The sequence below is a fragment of the Anastrepha obliqua genome, chromosome 2 (assembly GCF_027943255.1).
Source record: "Anastrepha obliqua isolate idAnaObli1 chromosome 2, idAnaObli1_1.0, whole genome shotgun sequence".
NCBI classification, from domain to species: Eukaryota; Metazoa; Arthropoda; class Insecta; order Diptera; family Tephritidae; genus Anastrepha; species Anastrepha obliqua.
This window is the reverse complement of record NC_072893.1, coordinates 114,962,939-114,982,988: the sequence shown is the minus strand read 5'-3', so window position 1 is coordinate 114,982,988 and position 20,050 is coordinate 114,962,939. Positions and strand designations below refer to the sequence as shown.

At 37.1% G+C, this 20,050-nt stretch overlaps 1 pseudogene; it reads left to right on the top strand.

The window, feature by feature from the left end:
* Positions 1–740: 740 nt before the first annotated feature.
* LOC129238362 (putative nuclease HARBI1) lies at positions 741–2,070 on the top strand (annotated as a pseudogene).
* The last annotated feature ends 17,980 nt before the right edge of the window (positions 2,071–20,050 follow it).

Below are 20,050 nucleotides of genomic sequence, written 5' to 3'. Positions count from 1 at the left end.
AGTTGAGCCGTCTCGCAATACACAGCTCTTTTCCAGGTTTCCCTTGGCCAGGTGAACTTCTTCTCGCTGTGAGTGGATTCCATTCCATTGCCTTCTTCGCTATGTTATCATCTTCCTTGCGTAAAGTGTGACCAATCCACTTCCATTTCTGTCTTCTAGTCCATATGTCTAGCGGCTCCATATTTGCTTTTTCCTTGTTTGGCATTATTTTTGGCAGAAGATTCGGAATATAATCTTTAGAGAGCGCTTGACAAAGACTTGTAAGGACTGGTTAAAGCGGTTTTCCAGGTAGAGTTATTGTACCGCAGTACCGACAGCACATTCGACTTGTAGAGCCTAAGCTTTAAACTGGAAATCAGGTTGTTGTTTCGCCAAACACAGTACAATATCCCGAACGTCCCTCTGGCTTTTTCGATTCGGAAGCGTATGTCTACATCTGTGCCACCACGCGGGCAACTTTGCTGCTGAGGTAAGTAAATTTCTTCACTATTCCGATTGGGCTACCTGCAATCTCCACGCAGCCACCCATCTTATTTGCTAGACTCTTCACATTCGTCTTGTCAAAATTGGTTTTAAGGCTGGCAGACTTATGCCCGAATTCTGTAAGCAGTCTCAAGTCACTAATTGAGACTTTTCGTGGTGAAATTTGATTTTGAGACTAGTTGACTAGTTGAGACTAGTCTAAAAAAAAAATTCACTAATTAGTGATCTACTTCTGAGCAGCTCACAAAACGAAAAATATGGAAGAGGAATTAATTATTTTATATATATTGCAAAAAAAGCGCGAAAATGAAGCAAAGTAATATGTTTTGGGTAAAAATTTCTTAAGAACACGAATAATTGTGTATTTATTGACGTTTTAGACACATGCGTAGACGGATTCTGGCAAGTTTACGCAACGAGGAAGACCCATTCCTTCTGGAAGAAGACATTTTCAGGAGGTTTTTAGGTTCCCGAAATCCTTCTGCTGGGAACTTATTCAAGATCTCAAACCACTTGACAAGTTTGAGCGGAATACGACAATTCCATTTGAGCTTCGTGTGGGCTTGATATATTAATAAAAATATATAGGTATGCATTACAACATATTACTTTCAGTTTGTTTCAGTACTATATTTTCCGGCAAATGGCTCCTACCAAAGCGTTATAGGAAACTGGCACTTCTCGGCAATGAGTCAACCAAGCGTGTCGAGATGTATTGAGCAAATTTGCAACATGGTAGTGGAACACAAACACTGAAATTATTTTTCCCAATGCGCCGGAGCATTACAACAACAGCATAAAGAGGGGGTAAGTTTTGAACATGGTGCAATATATGCATTTAAACCATTTCAACGGCTTAAAATTTGCAGCTTCCATAACAAATTCAGAATAAAAGGCGTCTTAGGTGCTATTGACTGCACACATGTTGCAATACTTTCCCCGGAATCTTTAATCGCTGGAGTAGTACCTCGTGAGTATATGAATCGCAAGGGATACTACAGCGTTAATGTTGAAGCCGTGAGTTTATAAAAAATAAATGCTGGTTTATCAACATTTTGTAATGTTTATAACTAATAACCCGATTCCTAGATTTGCAACGACGAACTAATTTTTCAAAATGCCAATGCACGATTCCCAGGATCATGTCATGACGCCGGTATATGGACAACTTCGCGGGAACGCATTTTGGGAGCATTTAAATGGCTTTTAGGCGATTCAGGTTATCCTTTGGAGCCATGGTTACTAACACCAATAGCAACACTTTCTTCCACTAGCGAGGAGATTTTCAATAAAACACGTATAAAAGCAAGGAACACAATTGAGCGTGCCTTTGGAGTCCTGAAATCACGATTTCGATGTCTATCCAAAGAGCGCGTTCTCAGATATTCGCACAAAAATGCGGCAGCTATCATCTAAACATGCGTAATATTCCACAATATGCTGCAAAAACGTGGCATATTCACTGATGAGGCCATGTCACCAGAAGACTTATCGAATGATGAAAATACTGAACCAATAAGGTCAACAGAATATTATTCTGAAGGCAGAAGGGCGCGGCAAAATTGCATGAACGCACTTAAACTTTAAAACTTTTGTAAAAAATAAAATTTTTAAGCTTTATATAAACATCAAAAACTTTTTTATTTATAAGACACAAATAGTCACTTAACACTATTTACAGCCGATATTCAATGGCAGCGGTATGCTGGGTTTTAACAGTAAACTTTAAAACTAAATAATGCATAGCAAGTACTTCGCTTTTGAGGAAATATAAATCGCAGTCTTGAAGTCAATGCATATACATATACTAGCGGACCCTCACCCGCTTCGCTGGGTGAAAGAAAAAAGTGTTCTTTGTTTTTTTCTTGTTTCATCATTTAATTCATGCTCGGCCATTATTTTGTGACTTATTCTAATAACAATGTTTTATTTATTTTAGTGACTTACTCTAACGATTGTAAACTAACAACTTATTCTAAAGCCTTCTGATACACAAAATTTTTGGTTTTATTTTCATGCGGTGTATAAATATAAAGTAACGATGTTTTCCCTACTCGAGAACATCCTACATACAGTTGCCCATGTCCAAAGCATAGATAAGTTAGGTCGATTCCACATAATTGAAGTGTTTGGCCTTCAGACTTATTGTTTGTAATAGCAAGAGCAAGGCGAATGGGAAATTGAAGTCGCTTAAAATCAAAAGGCAAATCTGTTGAAATCATTGGAATGCGCGGAATCAAAACCTCTTCACCTTTAAATTTGCCTTTCAAAATTGTTGCTTCAATTACATTGTTCATTGATTGATATTTCGCAACATAATGATCACTGCGCCGACTTTCAATTGCAAACGATGTGGTGGCAAGCTAGGCAAATTAAGTGAATTCAAAAATTTAATTGGATAATTCACTACATCGTCGGGATTAGTGATTGAATCAGTTGATTTATAGGTGACAACTTCACCTGGAATTTGAGTCAAAATACTGGCATTGATTTCATTGACATCGACATTTTTGGCAGCTAATATAGCTCTCTCGCTTAGCCAATCTTGATTTCGATAGTTTTGTGCAATATTTGGGAATACATTTTGCACTAATTGTACTCTTGATTCTGTTACGGTACAAAAATTAGTTGGAAGTGTGATCATGCCTGTATTCTTATCAATTGGCTTTCGTCCATTTCCAATTTGCAACAAATGTTCGGAAAATTCAGCAGCTGTTGGATCATTTTGTAACTGCACACGAACATTAGTAGTTAATGTGAGTTTTTGAACATATCTCCACAGATTAGAAGATTTAAGGCACGCTCTCAATTCATCAGCTGCTGTTGATTTGGGAATAACAGGCAAAGTTTGTCGAAAATCACCGGCCAATAGAATTAGTGCAAAATATGTTTGTGTTATTTCGAAAATCTTTCAGTGTTCTATTGTGTGTATATATATATATATTTATATGTACACGTGTATTTACATCGGCCCCAATATTTGGAATATCTGGCATTCCGTCGACCACGACTGACCCGAGCGTTTCCAAAGCTAGATTCTCCCTCTCTGTCAAATCCTCTTGCAACCGGGGACCTCCACCTGTCACTAGGCGATCAGCCTTTGACTTCCTAGCTCTGCTTCGAACTTGGTTTTTCCAATGGTTTAGCGACTGTAAAATAAGTATTTTATTAAGCCATTTGTTTGGTAAACCTATTAAAAACATACATCTTTCCATTTAGCCGCTCATCGTTTCGGACCTTTAAGAGCGTTAAGCTGCTCTGCGATCTCCTTCCACAACTCCTCAATTCTTTTTGGGAACGTTGGATCGTTTTTGTGGAGCTTGATCTCCGGATGGCTCCTAACAAAAGCAGGATATCAATCTAATTGCTCCTTGCTTGTTCGCTTTGTTTTGTACTGCATATCTGTAAAAAAAATAATACATATTTTAAAAGAAATCAGGAAATGTCTTTTATTTTACAACTCACCCAGCTCGTTCATTTCCACGGAAAGTATATAGAGATGCAATTCAACATTTATCGATTACTAATTTCGTTTTTCTCAACTGAATTGTTGATAAACCGATTCAGGTAAAAGGTTTATAAAACAGAAATTAAAAACGTTATTTTGTATGAGCTTAGTAACATTCATATTCTTTATGTTTTTGATGAAGAATTTCGCTTGATAAATGAGTTTAAAAAATTCCATTACATATGGAATCGATAAGTGAATTTTTGCTCAACTTTTTGACTATCTCTAGTCGATACGTGCCATCAGCTGACTGTCTCTATTTATTTTCACCATGATATTTGGTGAAATTCTTGTGACTTTCCCTTACTGCATAGCAAAATCGTCTCAAGTCACAAAAAGAATCACTTATTTATAATCTCAATTTTAGTGACTTGAGATGAGATTCGCTTACAGAATTCGGGCATTAGTTTCCCTATGAAGCGAGGAACCCATTTCCTTAAGTTCGGTTAGGCGATGTGCCAGGAGGCGTATGTTGTCAGCATAATCGATGCGTTGTAACGATGTGTTGTTGCTAGTCGTCGTCCATTTCATTGTAAAATGGGCTTAAGACTGCTTCCAGAATGTCTCCTATTGTTATAAGGAATAAGTTGATTAGCTTCATTAAGCTTTTGGATCTGAGCAATCTATTGCGGTGTTCTGTTGCAGGTCCTCGCTTGATTCACACTGCCCATAAATGGCGTACGAGAAAAAGTTTGAGAATAGCTGGATTATCGCTTGATAAACCCATGTCACTGTATGTAAAATCGACCTAATACGTTTCGATTAAAGCTCCATGGAACGCGCTATTGATGAAAAATAATCAGTCTGTGATATTTTATTACCTCAACAATAGTACAGAAAAAAAGTAAATACATAAAAACACATCAATTATGTACCAGGGAGCGTATTTTTTTCAATTGAAATGCTTCACACATTTTAAACCTTCCAGCAAATCGCTTATTGTATTTCGAATGCGTTTTCCAAATGCTAATTGATTTGTTTATTGAATTGTTAACGATAAGTAATAAAAGACAACAACAATAAAAGCGAAAAAGAAACATTAATTGATATGTACATACACATGTTTGTCTGTATGTGTGTTTGTATGGGTGTACGCACATAAATGAACAATGCGACAATTCAATCATTTGTCATTTGACGCGACAACGGTGTATTTTATTGACAATTAGAATTGTGACAAGTCGCGTAAGGAATATTGATTAGCGCTCGAAATGGTCATAAATGAGTAATGAATTTTATGAATACGACACATGTTCCGGAACAGAGGAAAGTTACTATGAAATCAAGAAGGGTTGGGAAGCGAATATTTATTAGTAGAGTTGGAAATGGGTTAAGTTTTCGTTAGGTTTTTCAGCACTAGTAGTTATAAAGGCCAGTGGTACACAGGCGCGTTGCGTGTCGCCTGCGCGTACAGAAATGTGTCTGATGGTAATAGCTGAAGAGCTCCCTCTGGACCGGCAGAGGCCGCAAAGAGCGCGGCCCACAACAGAGCAAAAAGCAGCTGAGCGACTGCTGGCAGTTGGCCAATGGGATCAGTCACAAACTACCACTGCCACGTGTTGATGAGTGGTTATGAAGAAAGCATGGTGATACCGACTATCACCTTTCGCAGTTGCTCAGCGGATATGCCTGCTGCACCCTTTTAAGGTCCTCGGCTCATTTGAAATGGTGCTTTTTGGGTGTTTCTTTAAAAGCGTGTAAAACGGAAATGAAACAAAATTTTTTACTTTTGTTTTTAGTATTTTATTTTTTGATCCAGTATTAAAAAATTAAAAATTATTTCTAGCCATACGAGGTTCGTTCAAAAAGGGTCAGCCTTCAAAAAATGGTCCTCACATAGTAAATGGATATAGATATAACCGATTCTACTGAACCGATTTTGATGCCATAAAGTTTAAATGTCGTAGTATTGATGTTGTTATTGTGTGAGCTACGATCATTTGGGAAAACAATTTTTTTTTTACCTTTAAAGGAAAAACAAGGGTCTAGAAACAGTTTTTCATCTTAGAACGTCCGCCATTTTATGGAGTTTTCTTTTTTCAAAGGTCGTAGTTCACACGACAATGATATTCTTACTGAACCAGAACCTTTTTGTTTTTTTGATTTCAGATCACTGTGAGTTTCGGAATCTGTGTCTACCACGACATAGATTTTTTTGACCATTTTTCGGAAAACGTAGGTTCGAATCTCCCTGAAACACAAAAACCAGAAAAAGTTTTTTTCTAATAGCGGCCGCCCCTCGGCAGGCAATGGCAAACCTCTGGTGTATTGCTGTCATGAAAAAGCTCCTCATAAAAAATATCTGCCGTTCGGAGTGTATGCGCCACTTATATCTATATAGGTATATATTTTTTTTGTTTATTTTGAAGGCTGACAACTTTTTGAACGAACGTCCTTTGGCCAAAAAAATTATTTTATTTTTTAACAATGGATCAAAGAAATAAAATACTCAAAGCAAGAATAACAAATATTTTTTCATTTCATTCAAATGAGGCAAGGGCCTTAAGCTGGCTGACTTTGTTTCAGCCCTTTCTGTTCAAACTACCCGCATACTGACGAAAGCGTAGAATACGTGAGAGAGCGAGAGAACGAGTTATTCTAGAATAAGACCTGGGTAATCAACCATCCTCCAGCGCCCTCATACGAGATATGTGGTCAACTAGCAGTGAGTGGAAGGCCGCCAAAACGTTCGCAGCGAAAATAATGACACGACTCCGTCATATTGACTGGGAATGCAAGGCGATGCAGTAACAAAACAAAAACAAAAAAAAAAAAAACAAAAAAAACAGCTCATCACATAAATTTCGAAATATTAGCTTCTCGACTTTATTTCTTGGTATCTACAATACCTACTTTCCCAAGCGAAAAAAGAAAGGTTGCCATATAAGTAGCTGAGTAGTTGGCTTATATTTAATACCCATAAACGCATAAACGCTGCTAATTGGCTACTTTCCCAGCAGTTTTGAAATGAATTGTTATTGCTCACAATCTCTACCCCTTTTCCCAAAAAACAAAAAAAAAAACAAAAAAACAAATACTTGTTAAGTCGCTCTTCTCTGCGCTTTTAGACACAAAAAATGGATAACATTTTTTATTGCCTTTATTTCTTCTTTTTCTTTATTGCATAGTTTAATTATTAAAAGTCATAAAACTAGTGTTTCAAATATTGCGTCAAAATATATGTTCAGGTGTATGTAAGTGTATAAGTTATGAGAGCATAAACCGTAATCGTAAGTGTTATCAGTGGTATGCAAATGCTTGAAGAAAGATTTGCGCAATTTAAGAGCAGAGTGGCAGAGCGCAATCACTTTCTTGATGAACTGCAGTAACTTTTTATGTTCAACATTAATTGGAGATCTTTGGAAATGGTTAGCATCGATGCTTTAAACTTTTCCTTATTTCCTTTATTTAGTTTTTATTACTTAGTCTGCGTTTTGATTTTAGGTTTTAATTTATTTTCAGTTTGTCTCATAAATCTTTAGTAAAATAATGAGTTAATGGTAGCAACTAACATTTGAGTATCTCAAAAATTAAATCAACCATCAGTTAAGCGCACACTTTTTTGCAGCAAAGACAGCTATAAATCGTATACAGAAGCTTTCTCTCGCATTCACCGAGAACTGCCTCTAAGGTTGCCATAACACAAGGGAGATTCGACAGCCGTATTCTGCCCGATAGTATCACATGTATTCACACATTAATCCAGTCTGTTGTTATTCAGATGAGAACGAAGTGATATTCTGTTCATTCTTTACGTATGCCACCAACAAAATCTCTGTTTTTTTGACGTGATAACGTCTTATAATTCGATTTAGCTGGCTGCACGCACGAAAAAATGTGTCGTTACCTTGCTCATTTGTCGTTACCTTGCTCATTGCCGTTACCTTGAATGAACTGCAAGCGAAAGCGCGGAACGAACGACAAAGCAAACAAAGCAAACGAACGGCAACGTTCGACATCTTGCTCTCTCCTACTTAAGTGAGCGTATATATGTATGTATATGCGCATATGTACATATATAAATTCACGTACTTGTATTTGCATATGCCTTCTTATTGATTATTATTAATTTGATTCACTTGAAGAATTTAAAATAAAACCCAATTTGTTAATAATACCTGTTGTCTTAATGTTATTATTATTAATTTTTTTACTATATATGAAGGAAAAAATGTATGGTAATATTTACCACATACCTTATAAGATATGTTGTATACTAATATATGTATATAAACATGCATATACATATACAATTTCCCGCAATTTTCAAAAAGAACAAATCTATATGTAAAGATGCATACAAGTCATATGGACATATCAAATATACGAATCTATTCCGTACGCAAGCAAATGTAAGCTAATGTGCTTGAACTGCAAGCGAGAGCGCGGAACGAACGACAAAGCAAACAAAGCACAATCGGTCCCCGCGTTCGGCAACGTTCGACATCTGGCTCTGCCCTACTTGAGTGAGCATATATATGTATGTATAAGTATGTATATGCGCATTTGTATATAAATTCACATATTTGTATTTGCATATGCCTTCTTCCTATGTGCATGGTAATGAACCATTTCTCTGTTGAGAATAGGACGATGATAGAAAAAGTAGGAAATGAAAGGGAGTGTTTCGAGCGTAAAGTGTCTTGAAAAAGGCAAATCGATGATGGTGCCTCTTAGTGTTGTTGACTTATTAACGTCTGATGCACAATCGAAATTGAAGATATCTTTCATGAATTTGATAAATGTTTCGTCATTTTTCACGTTTGTGTAAATGTAACTTGATCAATTCCATTGTAATTCCATTTACCTCCTCCTCTATATCCATACAAAATATCTATCAAACAAATAAAATTAAAATTTTGTTTTGAAAATTGCAACACTTACATCAGTATTTTCTTATGACGTTGTCACGTTAAACTATCGTCAGTAAACCGACTTTACAGACAACCTCTTTTTATATTAACATATATATATATATAATTGGCGCGTACACTTCTGTTAGGTGTTTGGCCGAGCTCCTCCTCCTATTTATGGTGTGCGTCTTGATGTTGTTCCATAAATGGAGGGACCTACAGTTTCAAGCCGACTCCGAACGGCAGGTATTTTTATGTGGAGGTTTTTCATGGCAGAAATACACTCCGAGGTTTGCCATTGCCTGACGAGGGGCGACCGCTATTAGAAATATGTTTTTCTTAATTTTGGTGTTTCGCCGAGATTCGAACCGATGTTCTCTCTGTGAAATGCGAATGGTAGTCACGCACCAACTCATTCGGCTACGGCGGCCGCCGTACCTTATACAACAATAATACACGAACAAAATGTATTATTTCAACAATAAGTACACCCTGCATCTTGCTCAACCACTTAAACCAATCCTTGTATCTTAGAATGCTACTAGAGGGTGATTTGTTAAGAGCTATAGAAAAGTTTTCCGAAAAAACACACGTAAAATTCAGAAAAATGCATGAAATTTTTATTTAAATCGATAGTACAGTGCATATAATTTAATGTTTGAAGATTATTTCATCCAAATGTTGACCGCGACTGCGCTTCAAATGGTCCATCGGCTAGTCCAATTTTGGCATACTCTTTCCAATGTTTCGGCCGGTATCTCACATATAAGTGTTGCTTTAATGTTGTCTTCCAATGCGTTAATTGAAGCAGGCTTGTCTGAATAGACTTGAGCTTTAACATAGCCCCACAAAAAATAATCTAAAGGCGTTATATCGCACGATCTGGGTGGCCAATTAACAGGTCCCGAACGTGAAATAAAATGTTCACCGAACTCGCCTCTCAACAAGTCCATTGTTACGCGTGCTGTGTGGCATGTGGCACCGTATTACTGAAACCACATGTCATGCAATCAAGCTCTTGTATGTTGGCCAAAAAAAAGTTGGATATCATTTCACGGTAGCGCTCACCATTCACAGTTACATAACGATTCGCTGCATCTTTGAAGAAGTACGGTCCAATGATACCTCCAGCCCATAAACCGCACCAAACTGTGACCTTTTCTGGATACATTGGTAGCTCTTGCAATTATTCTGGCTGATTTTCACTCCAAAATCGACAATTCTGCTTATTTAAGTACCCATTGATCCAAAAATGAGCTTCGTCGCTGAAAACAATTTTTCGATAAAAAAGTGGTTCTTCGGCCAACTTTCCAAGAGCCCATTCACCAAAAATTCTGCATTGCGGTAGGTCGTTCGGCTCCAATTCTTGCACCAGCTGTATTTTGAAAGGCATCACACCTAAATCCTTTCGCAAAATTTTCCACGTTGTTGAGTAACAGAGGCTCAATTGCTGCGAACGGCGACGAATCGATAATTGATGGTCATCATTAACACTGGCCGATACAGCTGCGATATTTTCTTCAGTTCGCACTCTACGTAAGCGTGTTGGTGGTTTGATGCCCAATAATGTAAATTTGGTTTTAAATTTAGTCACAATAGCTCGAATAGCCACTTCAGTGGGTCCATTAAACTGACCATGGAAATGGATCGTGAATCGCGAGAAACTTTCTTAATAGAACACGCATTTTTATAATAAAATTCAATGATTTGCAAGCGTTGTTCGTTTGTAAGACGATTCATGGTTAAATTATAGACCAAACCGAAGATGTTTGACAGTGAAACAAAACACGAAAAGTGCGACAGCTGTTTCAACCAACTGTTTAAAAAGATAATAGCTAAAAATCACCCTTTAGTAAGTAATGAATGATTTATGGGTCCTACTACCAACTTTTATAGTACATCCCAAGATTTACCGATTTATCGGGATTAGTGGTATTCATTATTTTGCGATAACCAAAGTGAAAAAAATTGTATCAATATTTTTTGACTAGCTTTCGTACAATAGAATAAGTAATAAAAATTGAAAGTACTCACTACATCTTGCAATAATTTTATAAAAGGAGGGCGCCAGTTTTTTAAAGTTTTATGATACCGGGATTTTCGGGATCTCGTTATTATCGTCAGGACTAGTGAGGGGATGTATGTAGATATTCATTATTTTGCGGCAACGAAACGTGGAAACATTTGTTTTTGTTTTTGTTTCGATTTTTACGAGACCGAAATTTTCGATATCCGTTCTTACAATCTCTAGAAATCAAGAATAGTTCAGAGATTAAGATATTCATTATTATGCAATAACTTATTGATTAAGAAGCTCTCCTACCATGGAATAAATAGTAAATATGTACATATATGGGTTCTAAACATGTATATTTGTGCATTTAAAGAATTCACCAAATTTTGCGCATTCACTTAAAAGCAATAGGTTTATCTAAAGATCTATGATATGTGGGCCCAATTTCGAACTCTTCTAGTGTATACTAAGAATGCTAATTTTTTAGATTTTTACGATCCCGGGATTTTCAATATTGATTAAGAAGCTCTCCTACAAGTATAATGGATAAAATAATAAATAAATGGGATTTTAAATATTTTTTTAAATTTGAAGTGAAACTTACTTTATTACTAATAAAATAAAGGAAATATAAAAAATGTATACGCTTTTAATAAAATAGTTTTTAAACATAAAAATATAGATAGATAGATCTATAGATCTATAGATCTCTTTTTAAAAGGTTGTACTACATTTACTACCCATTCCATTTACCCAGCATTTGAATAGTTTTTCCTTTTACACCTGTATAGTATAGTACATTAAAACTGTTAATTTATTTATTTACTTTTTTCCTTTTTTTTGTAATTTAAAGCAAAATATAAAGCCAAAATCGAAATAAGCTAAATCTTATATTCATTCATATTCATTCTTTTATTTCGAATTGTTTTGCTTCTTTGATGCTTTTGAACCTCGTAGGCCATTTGTGTGAATTTTGCCACCAACATATTCGTCGTCAATATTTCTATGAGAAAGGCGCTATGAACCTACCTTTAAAATGGCAAACAATTATGCAACAGAGCGGTGCATATTTGACCCAAATCGGATAATCCATAACATCTTAAATGAAGTTTCAAATTTGACGTAAAAATAATGGATTTCTATTTCCCCAAACTAATACAATAATAAAAATTATATATGTTTAAAATCAGCTGCGCTGGATACCACAATGAAAATATTTAAAAAAAATATTTTTTGTTGTTGTAAATTAAATTTTTGGACAGAATCCCAACACACATGAGTTATTGTTTTTTACTAGTACATATTTCATCTTGAAACAAAATTCTTTGATCAAGCGCAAAAATTTAAAAAGGTTTGACCAATAAAAAATGGCTGAAATCATGGATACCAGTGAATGTCATCATAAAATTGTAATCACAATAATTTTAATGACCATTTTTCGTGTAACTATGGCTCAATGAAGAAATGCTTCCTCTACGCACATGTGGACTTTTCGCCAACTTGGTCAGTGCTTCACTTTTTTCTGTTTTTTTTTTTTTTAATTTTAATGAGCTAACTTTGATTTTTCATATGAGAAAATTATCATGTACGTACACAGATTTATGTGCATGCGTGTGTATGTGCACACATTTCGGATCTAAGAAGTTATGAATTTTTCGTGGAAGTGCGTACAGAAAATTAACTGTGGGAATATGTGAGTGAACACTAAAAATTATGATGAGCAACAACATAAACTCAAATTTTGTATACACACATGCAAGCACACATAAATCCGCATAAAGAATTATTATATTATAAAATACCTACACAACTTCTGGCTTACGGCCTGATATGCGCCTGTGGTTAAGTGTTTATGCTCGTACTTATTATTCGTCCATATTTTCATAGCTGATTTTTAAGTGGCTGCAGTAGCCACAAATGGTTGGTTTAATTGCAATAACTCACATGAAGCATAAGTGCGATTTGAAGATATAAGAAACATACAAACAAATATAATTTCTTAAGAGACTAAATAAAATTAGCTACAAGTTTTAAAAAGATCTGGAAGCGAACGGAAGAGTCAAAAAAAAATTATTAGGAAATTATGTTTGGGAAAAAATTTGCTAGGCAAGCGAAGTGGACATTTCGTGGACTTTTATGAGATGAAATATTATTGGTAAATTAGTATTTTAACTTAAAGTAAAGCGTATGGCACAGGATGTGGCCTTGAGGGATAGTTGCATCAATTTTTTGCGTCTTGCGCCAAGGTGAAGGTTTTTGTTGGAAACGAAAGTAGGAAAAACTTCTTTTCAAGCAAAGCACTCATGCACCCTCGATGCTGCTGAAGTCGTACAAGCTATGTCCTATGATATAATTTTTAATGAAACCCCCAGAAAACCCTCCTAAGTTGGAGTACCGAGAGTTGAGTGTGCGACCAGCAAACAATTGACAAAGTCAAAACTTGTTGAGGAGCTGCCGTTGAAGATGGTGATGTTAAAGTCGCAACTCAAGGTAACTTTCTCCTACCTCTGCCCCATAGATAGTGACTAGGCAGTTCTATGCTGGTGTCGTGGAGCGGCCGAGGTTACGCATTTTTTTTGTGCGGCTCGAACTCGCTAAGTACGGCAAGATGTTTGACCGCGAGTTGACAACGGGGCGGGCAACTTAGTCATTACTCGTTGATTGAGATCATAACGTTTTGAAGCAAATGACCTTGGAATTTGGACCTTTCAAGTATTAGGGCCAAACAAGTATTTTAAATGCAATTAAAAAATTACTTCCTATGTAAGAAATCAAAATAATGTCTTGTAAATATTTGTTAGTTTAGTTTTATAATTATTAATTTCGTTAAAATTCAATTGTAACTTGTATATACTTTTGGCAATTTAATGGTTTCTTATGTTGGTAATCTAATGTTACTAAACTCTTTAATATTAAATAATGCTAATTTGTATTTTAGTTCTGAATTTATATCCTAAATGTCTGTTCTGAATTTTGTTAGACATTAATGGATAAATAAATAAATACTACGTAGTACGACGTAAGAAAAATCAAGTGAATCAATACGTAATCAGATTTACCAGTAGCGTTCCTAGTACAGACTGAAATTTACAAATTTTGTTTGCCCAGTAGCCTCGTCTCACGGAAACGACCGACAACTTAGCCAGAATGATGGACCCTTAAAAATCTGTAGCTACTGCCATGCCTCTTTAACAAAAGCCTTGAAATGGGCACTAGTCACCAGAACTAATATGTTCTTGGGGAGGCATAATTTTCAATACCTCTTTACAAAGAGCTGACTCCGCGTAGAAATATATGATTTTAAGCTATTTAATGGGCAAGGAGGAAAGATGAATATCTTTAACGAATGAATTTTTCCATCACTCACCAAGCGACGCAATTTAGTTGCCTACTTGAACCCATTTATTTGAATTTTCTTTGCTTTAAAGACCAATGCTGTCGCGGTCACCACAACAGCCTCCATAAGAAACAAATCTTCCACGGAGATTACGACGTGCTGGGGTATGGCGGATGTAACCTGAAGCCAATCAAGTAGTAGCTGTGAATATGAAAAACTGAATGCCATTGTGGCGCTACTGTGACTTTTGAGCACCTCTGTGTTCGTCAGCTACCTGGCATAAGTTTTACTTTTTCAAAGTCCTTAGGGAAAGAAGTCTAATGGAGTCAAATCCAGAGTCTCGCTGATTATCAGCGTTTCCTACCAAAAATCAGGCTCAATTTTTCTCGATTCGAATGTTGCTGCTCGATTAGACCAGGCGACATGGCTCTCTATTTTCAATAGCTTTTGAGTCACTACACTTTGTATGGGAAAACTGGAAGATCTTGCCTAAAATCCTCCTCACAATGCTACCACTAATATCCATAATTTAACAGCTCCGTTTGACGGCGACGAGAATGGCTAATAACCGCCACTTGACCCCAACAAGCAAAGGGAGGCTATTAGAAAACTTGCTGCCTTAATTCGACATAAGCCCACTTGAGGTACAAGCATACATACATACATTTGTACCACCAAATGAAGCGCGGCAAGTGCGGAGCTATAGATCGAAAAGGTGGTCAAACAGCCGGAGCAGCAATTCGCGCATAAACGTCGCACAGACCAGTTGTTCAATACCAAGAAGTGGCAGCACAATTTGTGAACAAAGTGGCTCACACATTACCAAGGCTATAAAATTATTGTTAATATAATATTTTTTTGTGTAGTTATGGTCGATTTTTTTCTGAGCGCCTGTGTCTGCTTCTGTGTTGCGATTACTTTGTGGTTTATGCTTTATTTTAATTAATTTATTTTTTATAACTTCTTTAGTATTTTACGTTAGCAGCCAGTTTGGTAATTTCTTGTTAGTTATAATTTTTGTTTTTTTTATTTGTTTTTAGTGTACACTTTTTTCTGCGTTGTCTTTTTTTCTCAGCTCAACTGTGGGCTTCTTGTTTGTGTTGGCCGGCAGCAGCAAGTTGACCGCCGCTCTTCGGTAGTCGTTTAAGCCAATTTAGCGCATTTAAAGTGCCGGTACTTTATGAAGTGTTGATGTACAATAAATTCACAGGCAAGTAGTCGCACACACACACACACATATACACTCTTGTATGCTATGTATCATAGTTGACGTTAACCCCAACCCAGCGCAGCTACTGATACTGCAAGTAAACTGGAGCGGAAACTGTGGTAAAGTGGAAGTTGTTTAATTCTTCTGTTACTTAGTTTTTTTTTTTTTGTTGTTTTATCTGGTGATGTTAATGAAATGTAAAAATTTCTATGAATTTCATAATTGTTGCTCATTCATAATTTTTATTTATATTTTTTTTCTGGTTTTTACGCGTATTCTTCACATAAAACTTTCGTATTTGCTGTTGGACTTCCTTTCTTGGCTCAATTCAGCCGCCTTGTTGTTGTTGCTTTTGGCAGTTTAACAACATTTTAATATGTAATCAACTTAATTTCGTGTGTAATTTTTTTGTAGTAAATTATATTTTTTGCGTCGTTTTTTTACTAACTTTACCATTGCGGTTCCTCATACCCGTTTTCTTGTTTTCTTGAATGAAATCCCTTAACTTGATTTTCGTTTTATTTTCAATTAATCATTGCTGGAAGTTGTTTTTTACTCACAGTTTGGACTTGTTCATGTAAATTTATTTTCCACTACTGGTCTTTAACATAATTCATAAGAAATTGTAGCATAACACGAATAAAAAATAAATTTATACGTTTGACTTCATATTTCGCATGCGTCGCGATTTAGTGAATGAATTTCTATTGCAGTAAAGCAAGCCCAGCAAGAAAAATCTGGGCAAAAAAATCTCTTTGCTGAAACACATTGATACCCACTACAGCTTACCATTTGGACTGCCTGATGTAGAAGAGCAACAAACTCTGACATCGATCAGGTACCCGAACTGGTTCTATTTTGAAAGTCATAGGATCCGGTTCGAAGTGGAGGTTCTCTCTAGATTAAGATGTATTGACCTAAAAAATCCAAGTTATAGAACGAATAAGTCTATAGTAGGCCTAGAACAGAAGTACCTTCAAGTCAAAAAGTAAACGGAATTTGCCAATCAAATGGAGGGACCTACAGTTTTAAGCCAACTCCGAACGGTGGACTTCTTTTTAAGAGGAGCTTTTTCATGGCAGAAATACACTCGGAGGTTTGCCATTGCCGTCCGAGGGGCGACCACTATTAGAAAAAACTTTTCCTTAATTTTGGTCCTTCATGGATATTCAAGCTTACGTTCTCTGTTTCCCGGAATAGTAGTCACGCACCAACCCATTCGGCTACGGCGGCCACCAACATCCTACTTAGGTTAGGGTTTTTGTTATTGTTGCAGTGAGGCATAGGCCTCGCTAATGCGGTGTAGTCACCCATCATCATCGTCTAACTCATCTAACGGCAAGACCAGGAGGCGTGCTATATCGCAGTTGGGTCCAGAGGGAGTGAGGTGTTAGATGAGTGGGTTTAAGATGGCATGTGAATAGGTGGTCAGTATCATTGCAGTGTACCTTCACATGCCGTTCATCTATTGAACATGTCAGGGTCGACTCTGAATAAATAGAAGTTTAACCAGAATTTCAAACATAGATGACTAATCGTATGCTTCGCAAAAAGGCGCTTCCTTTTATGCTCTCATCTACTGTGGCCCATCTGTCAAACAAGGCTGACATTGTTACTCCATGTGGAGTTTGAGAGTTTTCGCTTTTCTTATTTATAAATAGGATTTTTGTATTCAAGTTGCCTCACCAGTCAGTGTCAGATCAGCACGATATCAGCTGTTCGAAAAAAGCTAAACACTTTTAATACGTTGAAGTCTCTGAGTTTTAAACCGCAATTGAGGGGTTTCCCACAAACTGGTAGCTAAGATGTTATGTAATGGTTTGCGGTCAGGTGTGGACTATGTGGCGGATATCAAAGAACTTCCCAATGAAAGCAATTGCGAAATTCTCTGCTGGTCAATCACCTGATTGAATCTGATCACTTGTTGATAGTAAAGGTCCAAATCTGGGGTACAGATCGTGAATGATAGCTCATGGTAAACTATTACCTTCCCATCACACAAAATACACAGCAGATGCTTCTCGGTAAGTAATCCGTTCTTGACATTCTTTTGGATCAGCTAAAAGTATTTTCACGACTATCTTTTTCAGCTCCTCACTACAACCTTGTAGCGCCTAAAGCACGAAGACGTCCAAGACAAGTTCTAATAGATCTGAGGACACTGGGTGCTACAAATTGGAGAATTGTTACGGAGGATCGAGGCGCATGGAAACGAATCGGAAACAAAGCTAAAGCTTGATGATGCTTGTTTTTCAGCTGTAGTTATTGTGTCTTCATTGCCTGCTACTATCCGTTTCAAAAATGAGTGGAATTGGTTAAGTTTCAGCAAAAAATCGCAGATGACAAATCGGTGCGAGAGGTTTTTTTGCGTTAATTAGTGTGACATCCATATATCGAGCTACTTCTTGAGCATATCTTCAAGCAACTTATTCAAGTGGTCTTTCTGTTTAATTCTCAGTGTTTCGGTAAAGGAAACGGCTCACATGTTAGTTGTTATTGTAGTTGTTGTTTTAGCCTTAATACAAGTCCTGTCAGTGTAGTGTGTATCACCGGTCGTCTGCGTCTAACTCATCTAAAGGTAGGCCCAGGAAACATGCTGTTTCGTCAGGGTGGGTTCAGAGGGAGAGGGGTGTTAGATGAGTGGGTTTTCAGGGGCATGTGAAAAGGTGGTTAGTGACGTGCGGGGTGCCTTCATATGCTGGCCATATGTTTAGTATGTCCGGGTCAATTCTGGATAAGCAGGAGTTTAACCTGCTGCAATATCCAGAACGTAATTTTGCCAGTGTCAGTGCCAGTGACGCGGGTCTCACGGGAAAGCTGGAACTTTTTATCTGCTATAGATGGTGGTTGGACTCCGATTATGGCATTCGGTGGACGAGAGCTTAAGAAGGTGGTGATGGTCTCTCGATGAATGCTGTTTATTTTCTGTCTCAACACTGTCTGGTCCAGTAGATGCCGGTTAGTTTTGTCCTGGATCTCGTCGGCGTGTCTGGGAGGCGGCTACTTGTGGTAGCACCCAAGCAGAAACTGTTTGCTGAGTAGTTTATTGTGCTCCTTTACTGGGAGCTCTCATGCCAGTCTTACTTGACGGTTTCCTTGGTTTCATCAATGTTTCTGGTGATTGGCCTACATCAACCTGCTTCACTTTATAAGAAGAGAATCAATACTATTGCATTCGATATTGTAGTGGTTCCATAAGTAGCACTACTTTTTTCAGCCACCTGCATCGCCTTTCTCCTTGGTCATAGAGAAACTACAAAATGTCTAGTGAATTTCCTCTTTTTCACCTACAGTTTTGAAGCGATGGACACAACTGGATTTAGCAAACACAACACTGTCGATAAAATTTTTTGGAAACGGAATCCTTTATTTAAATCGACGTATAGGATGATCCGATCCATCATACGCATCGTGCGATATAGTTCACTATTGATATTTAGCCGAAAATGGTCCGAATTATTTTCTTATATTTTTTATTTATTTTATTTATTTGTTGATCCTCTAGATCGCACATAGACCAGAAATTGATCCATGGTGATACCAAGTGTTAGTATGGAGAGTTTATCTTATATATTTTCTTTGGATAAAGTAAGTAGGCTGCATTTTTTTTGATCTGCCACACTTTCTAATGTTGAAATTGATGGTATATAAAGAAAAATATCAAACCAACGAGAGATCGCCATACCACCAGCCAAACCACATCGCTGCTTCATATGAATTGGTCGAAGGAGCAAATTGTGACAACAATAATTTTTTAATTACCAGCTGTGACGCAAGCAGTGGCCAGAACATGGCTAACAATAATAATAAGCAAGGCAGGAGCAGCAAGAACAAATGCAATTGCAACATAATCGTCAGCCAACCAGTGAGTCAGCGAACCAGCGAGTGATTGAATAGGCGTGTGAAGGCAGCAATACACTTAAAATCACAAACTAATGGTAATTATTGTCAACATACCCTCAAGTGAAGTGGACCCTACACAACAAGAACAAGAAGTCATAATAAGCTACTAACAACAAAAAAGTAAACAAAACAACAACAGTAGTTCGATGCCTTGTGGAAAATGAAGGGCAGGCATGCGCAAAGATTTGTCATAATTGATAAGTGACCATTGCACGAATGAGACGGCCATGCTTTAGTAGGTACCACCAGCATGGGCAGCTAGCACTGCAAGTGTTGGACAAGAAGTATTCTTCATAGCTCGCCTGGTCGCCACCCCTAAGTTGTAAGACACTGATTGCTGTCATTGCCATTGCTGCGGTTTCAGATACTAGAAATCAGTCAATGCGACAAAAGGCATCCAACGACTTTGAAGGCATTACTTTACAACTACAACAATAAATACGGATACATAGGATATTAGAATGTCAAAAAAAAAGTTATTTATTTAGTTGTTTAGGTTTATAAGTTTGTAAGTTTGCCCGTAGTCAGTCAAGTGAGGCAGTCGAAAAGAGGCAACAATACGTATTCGCACTATAATTCAACTTATTTATGTTGCAAGTTTGAGTTCATGTGCAGCATATTTACAGCTATACATGCATACTCACTTCTACACACCTACATCTACACACATATACATGCATACATAAGCGAGTGTGGAGTGTAAGTGAAAAACACGCGCCTGCCCAACCTTTCTGGAAAGGGC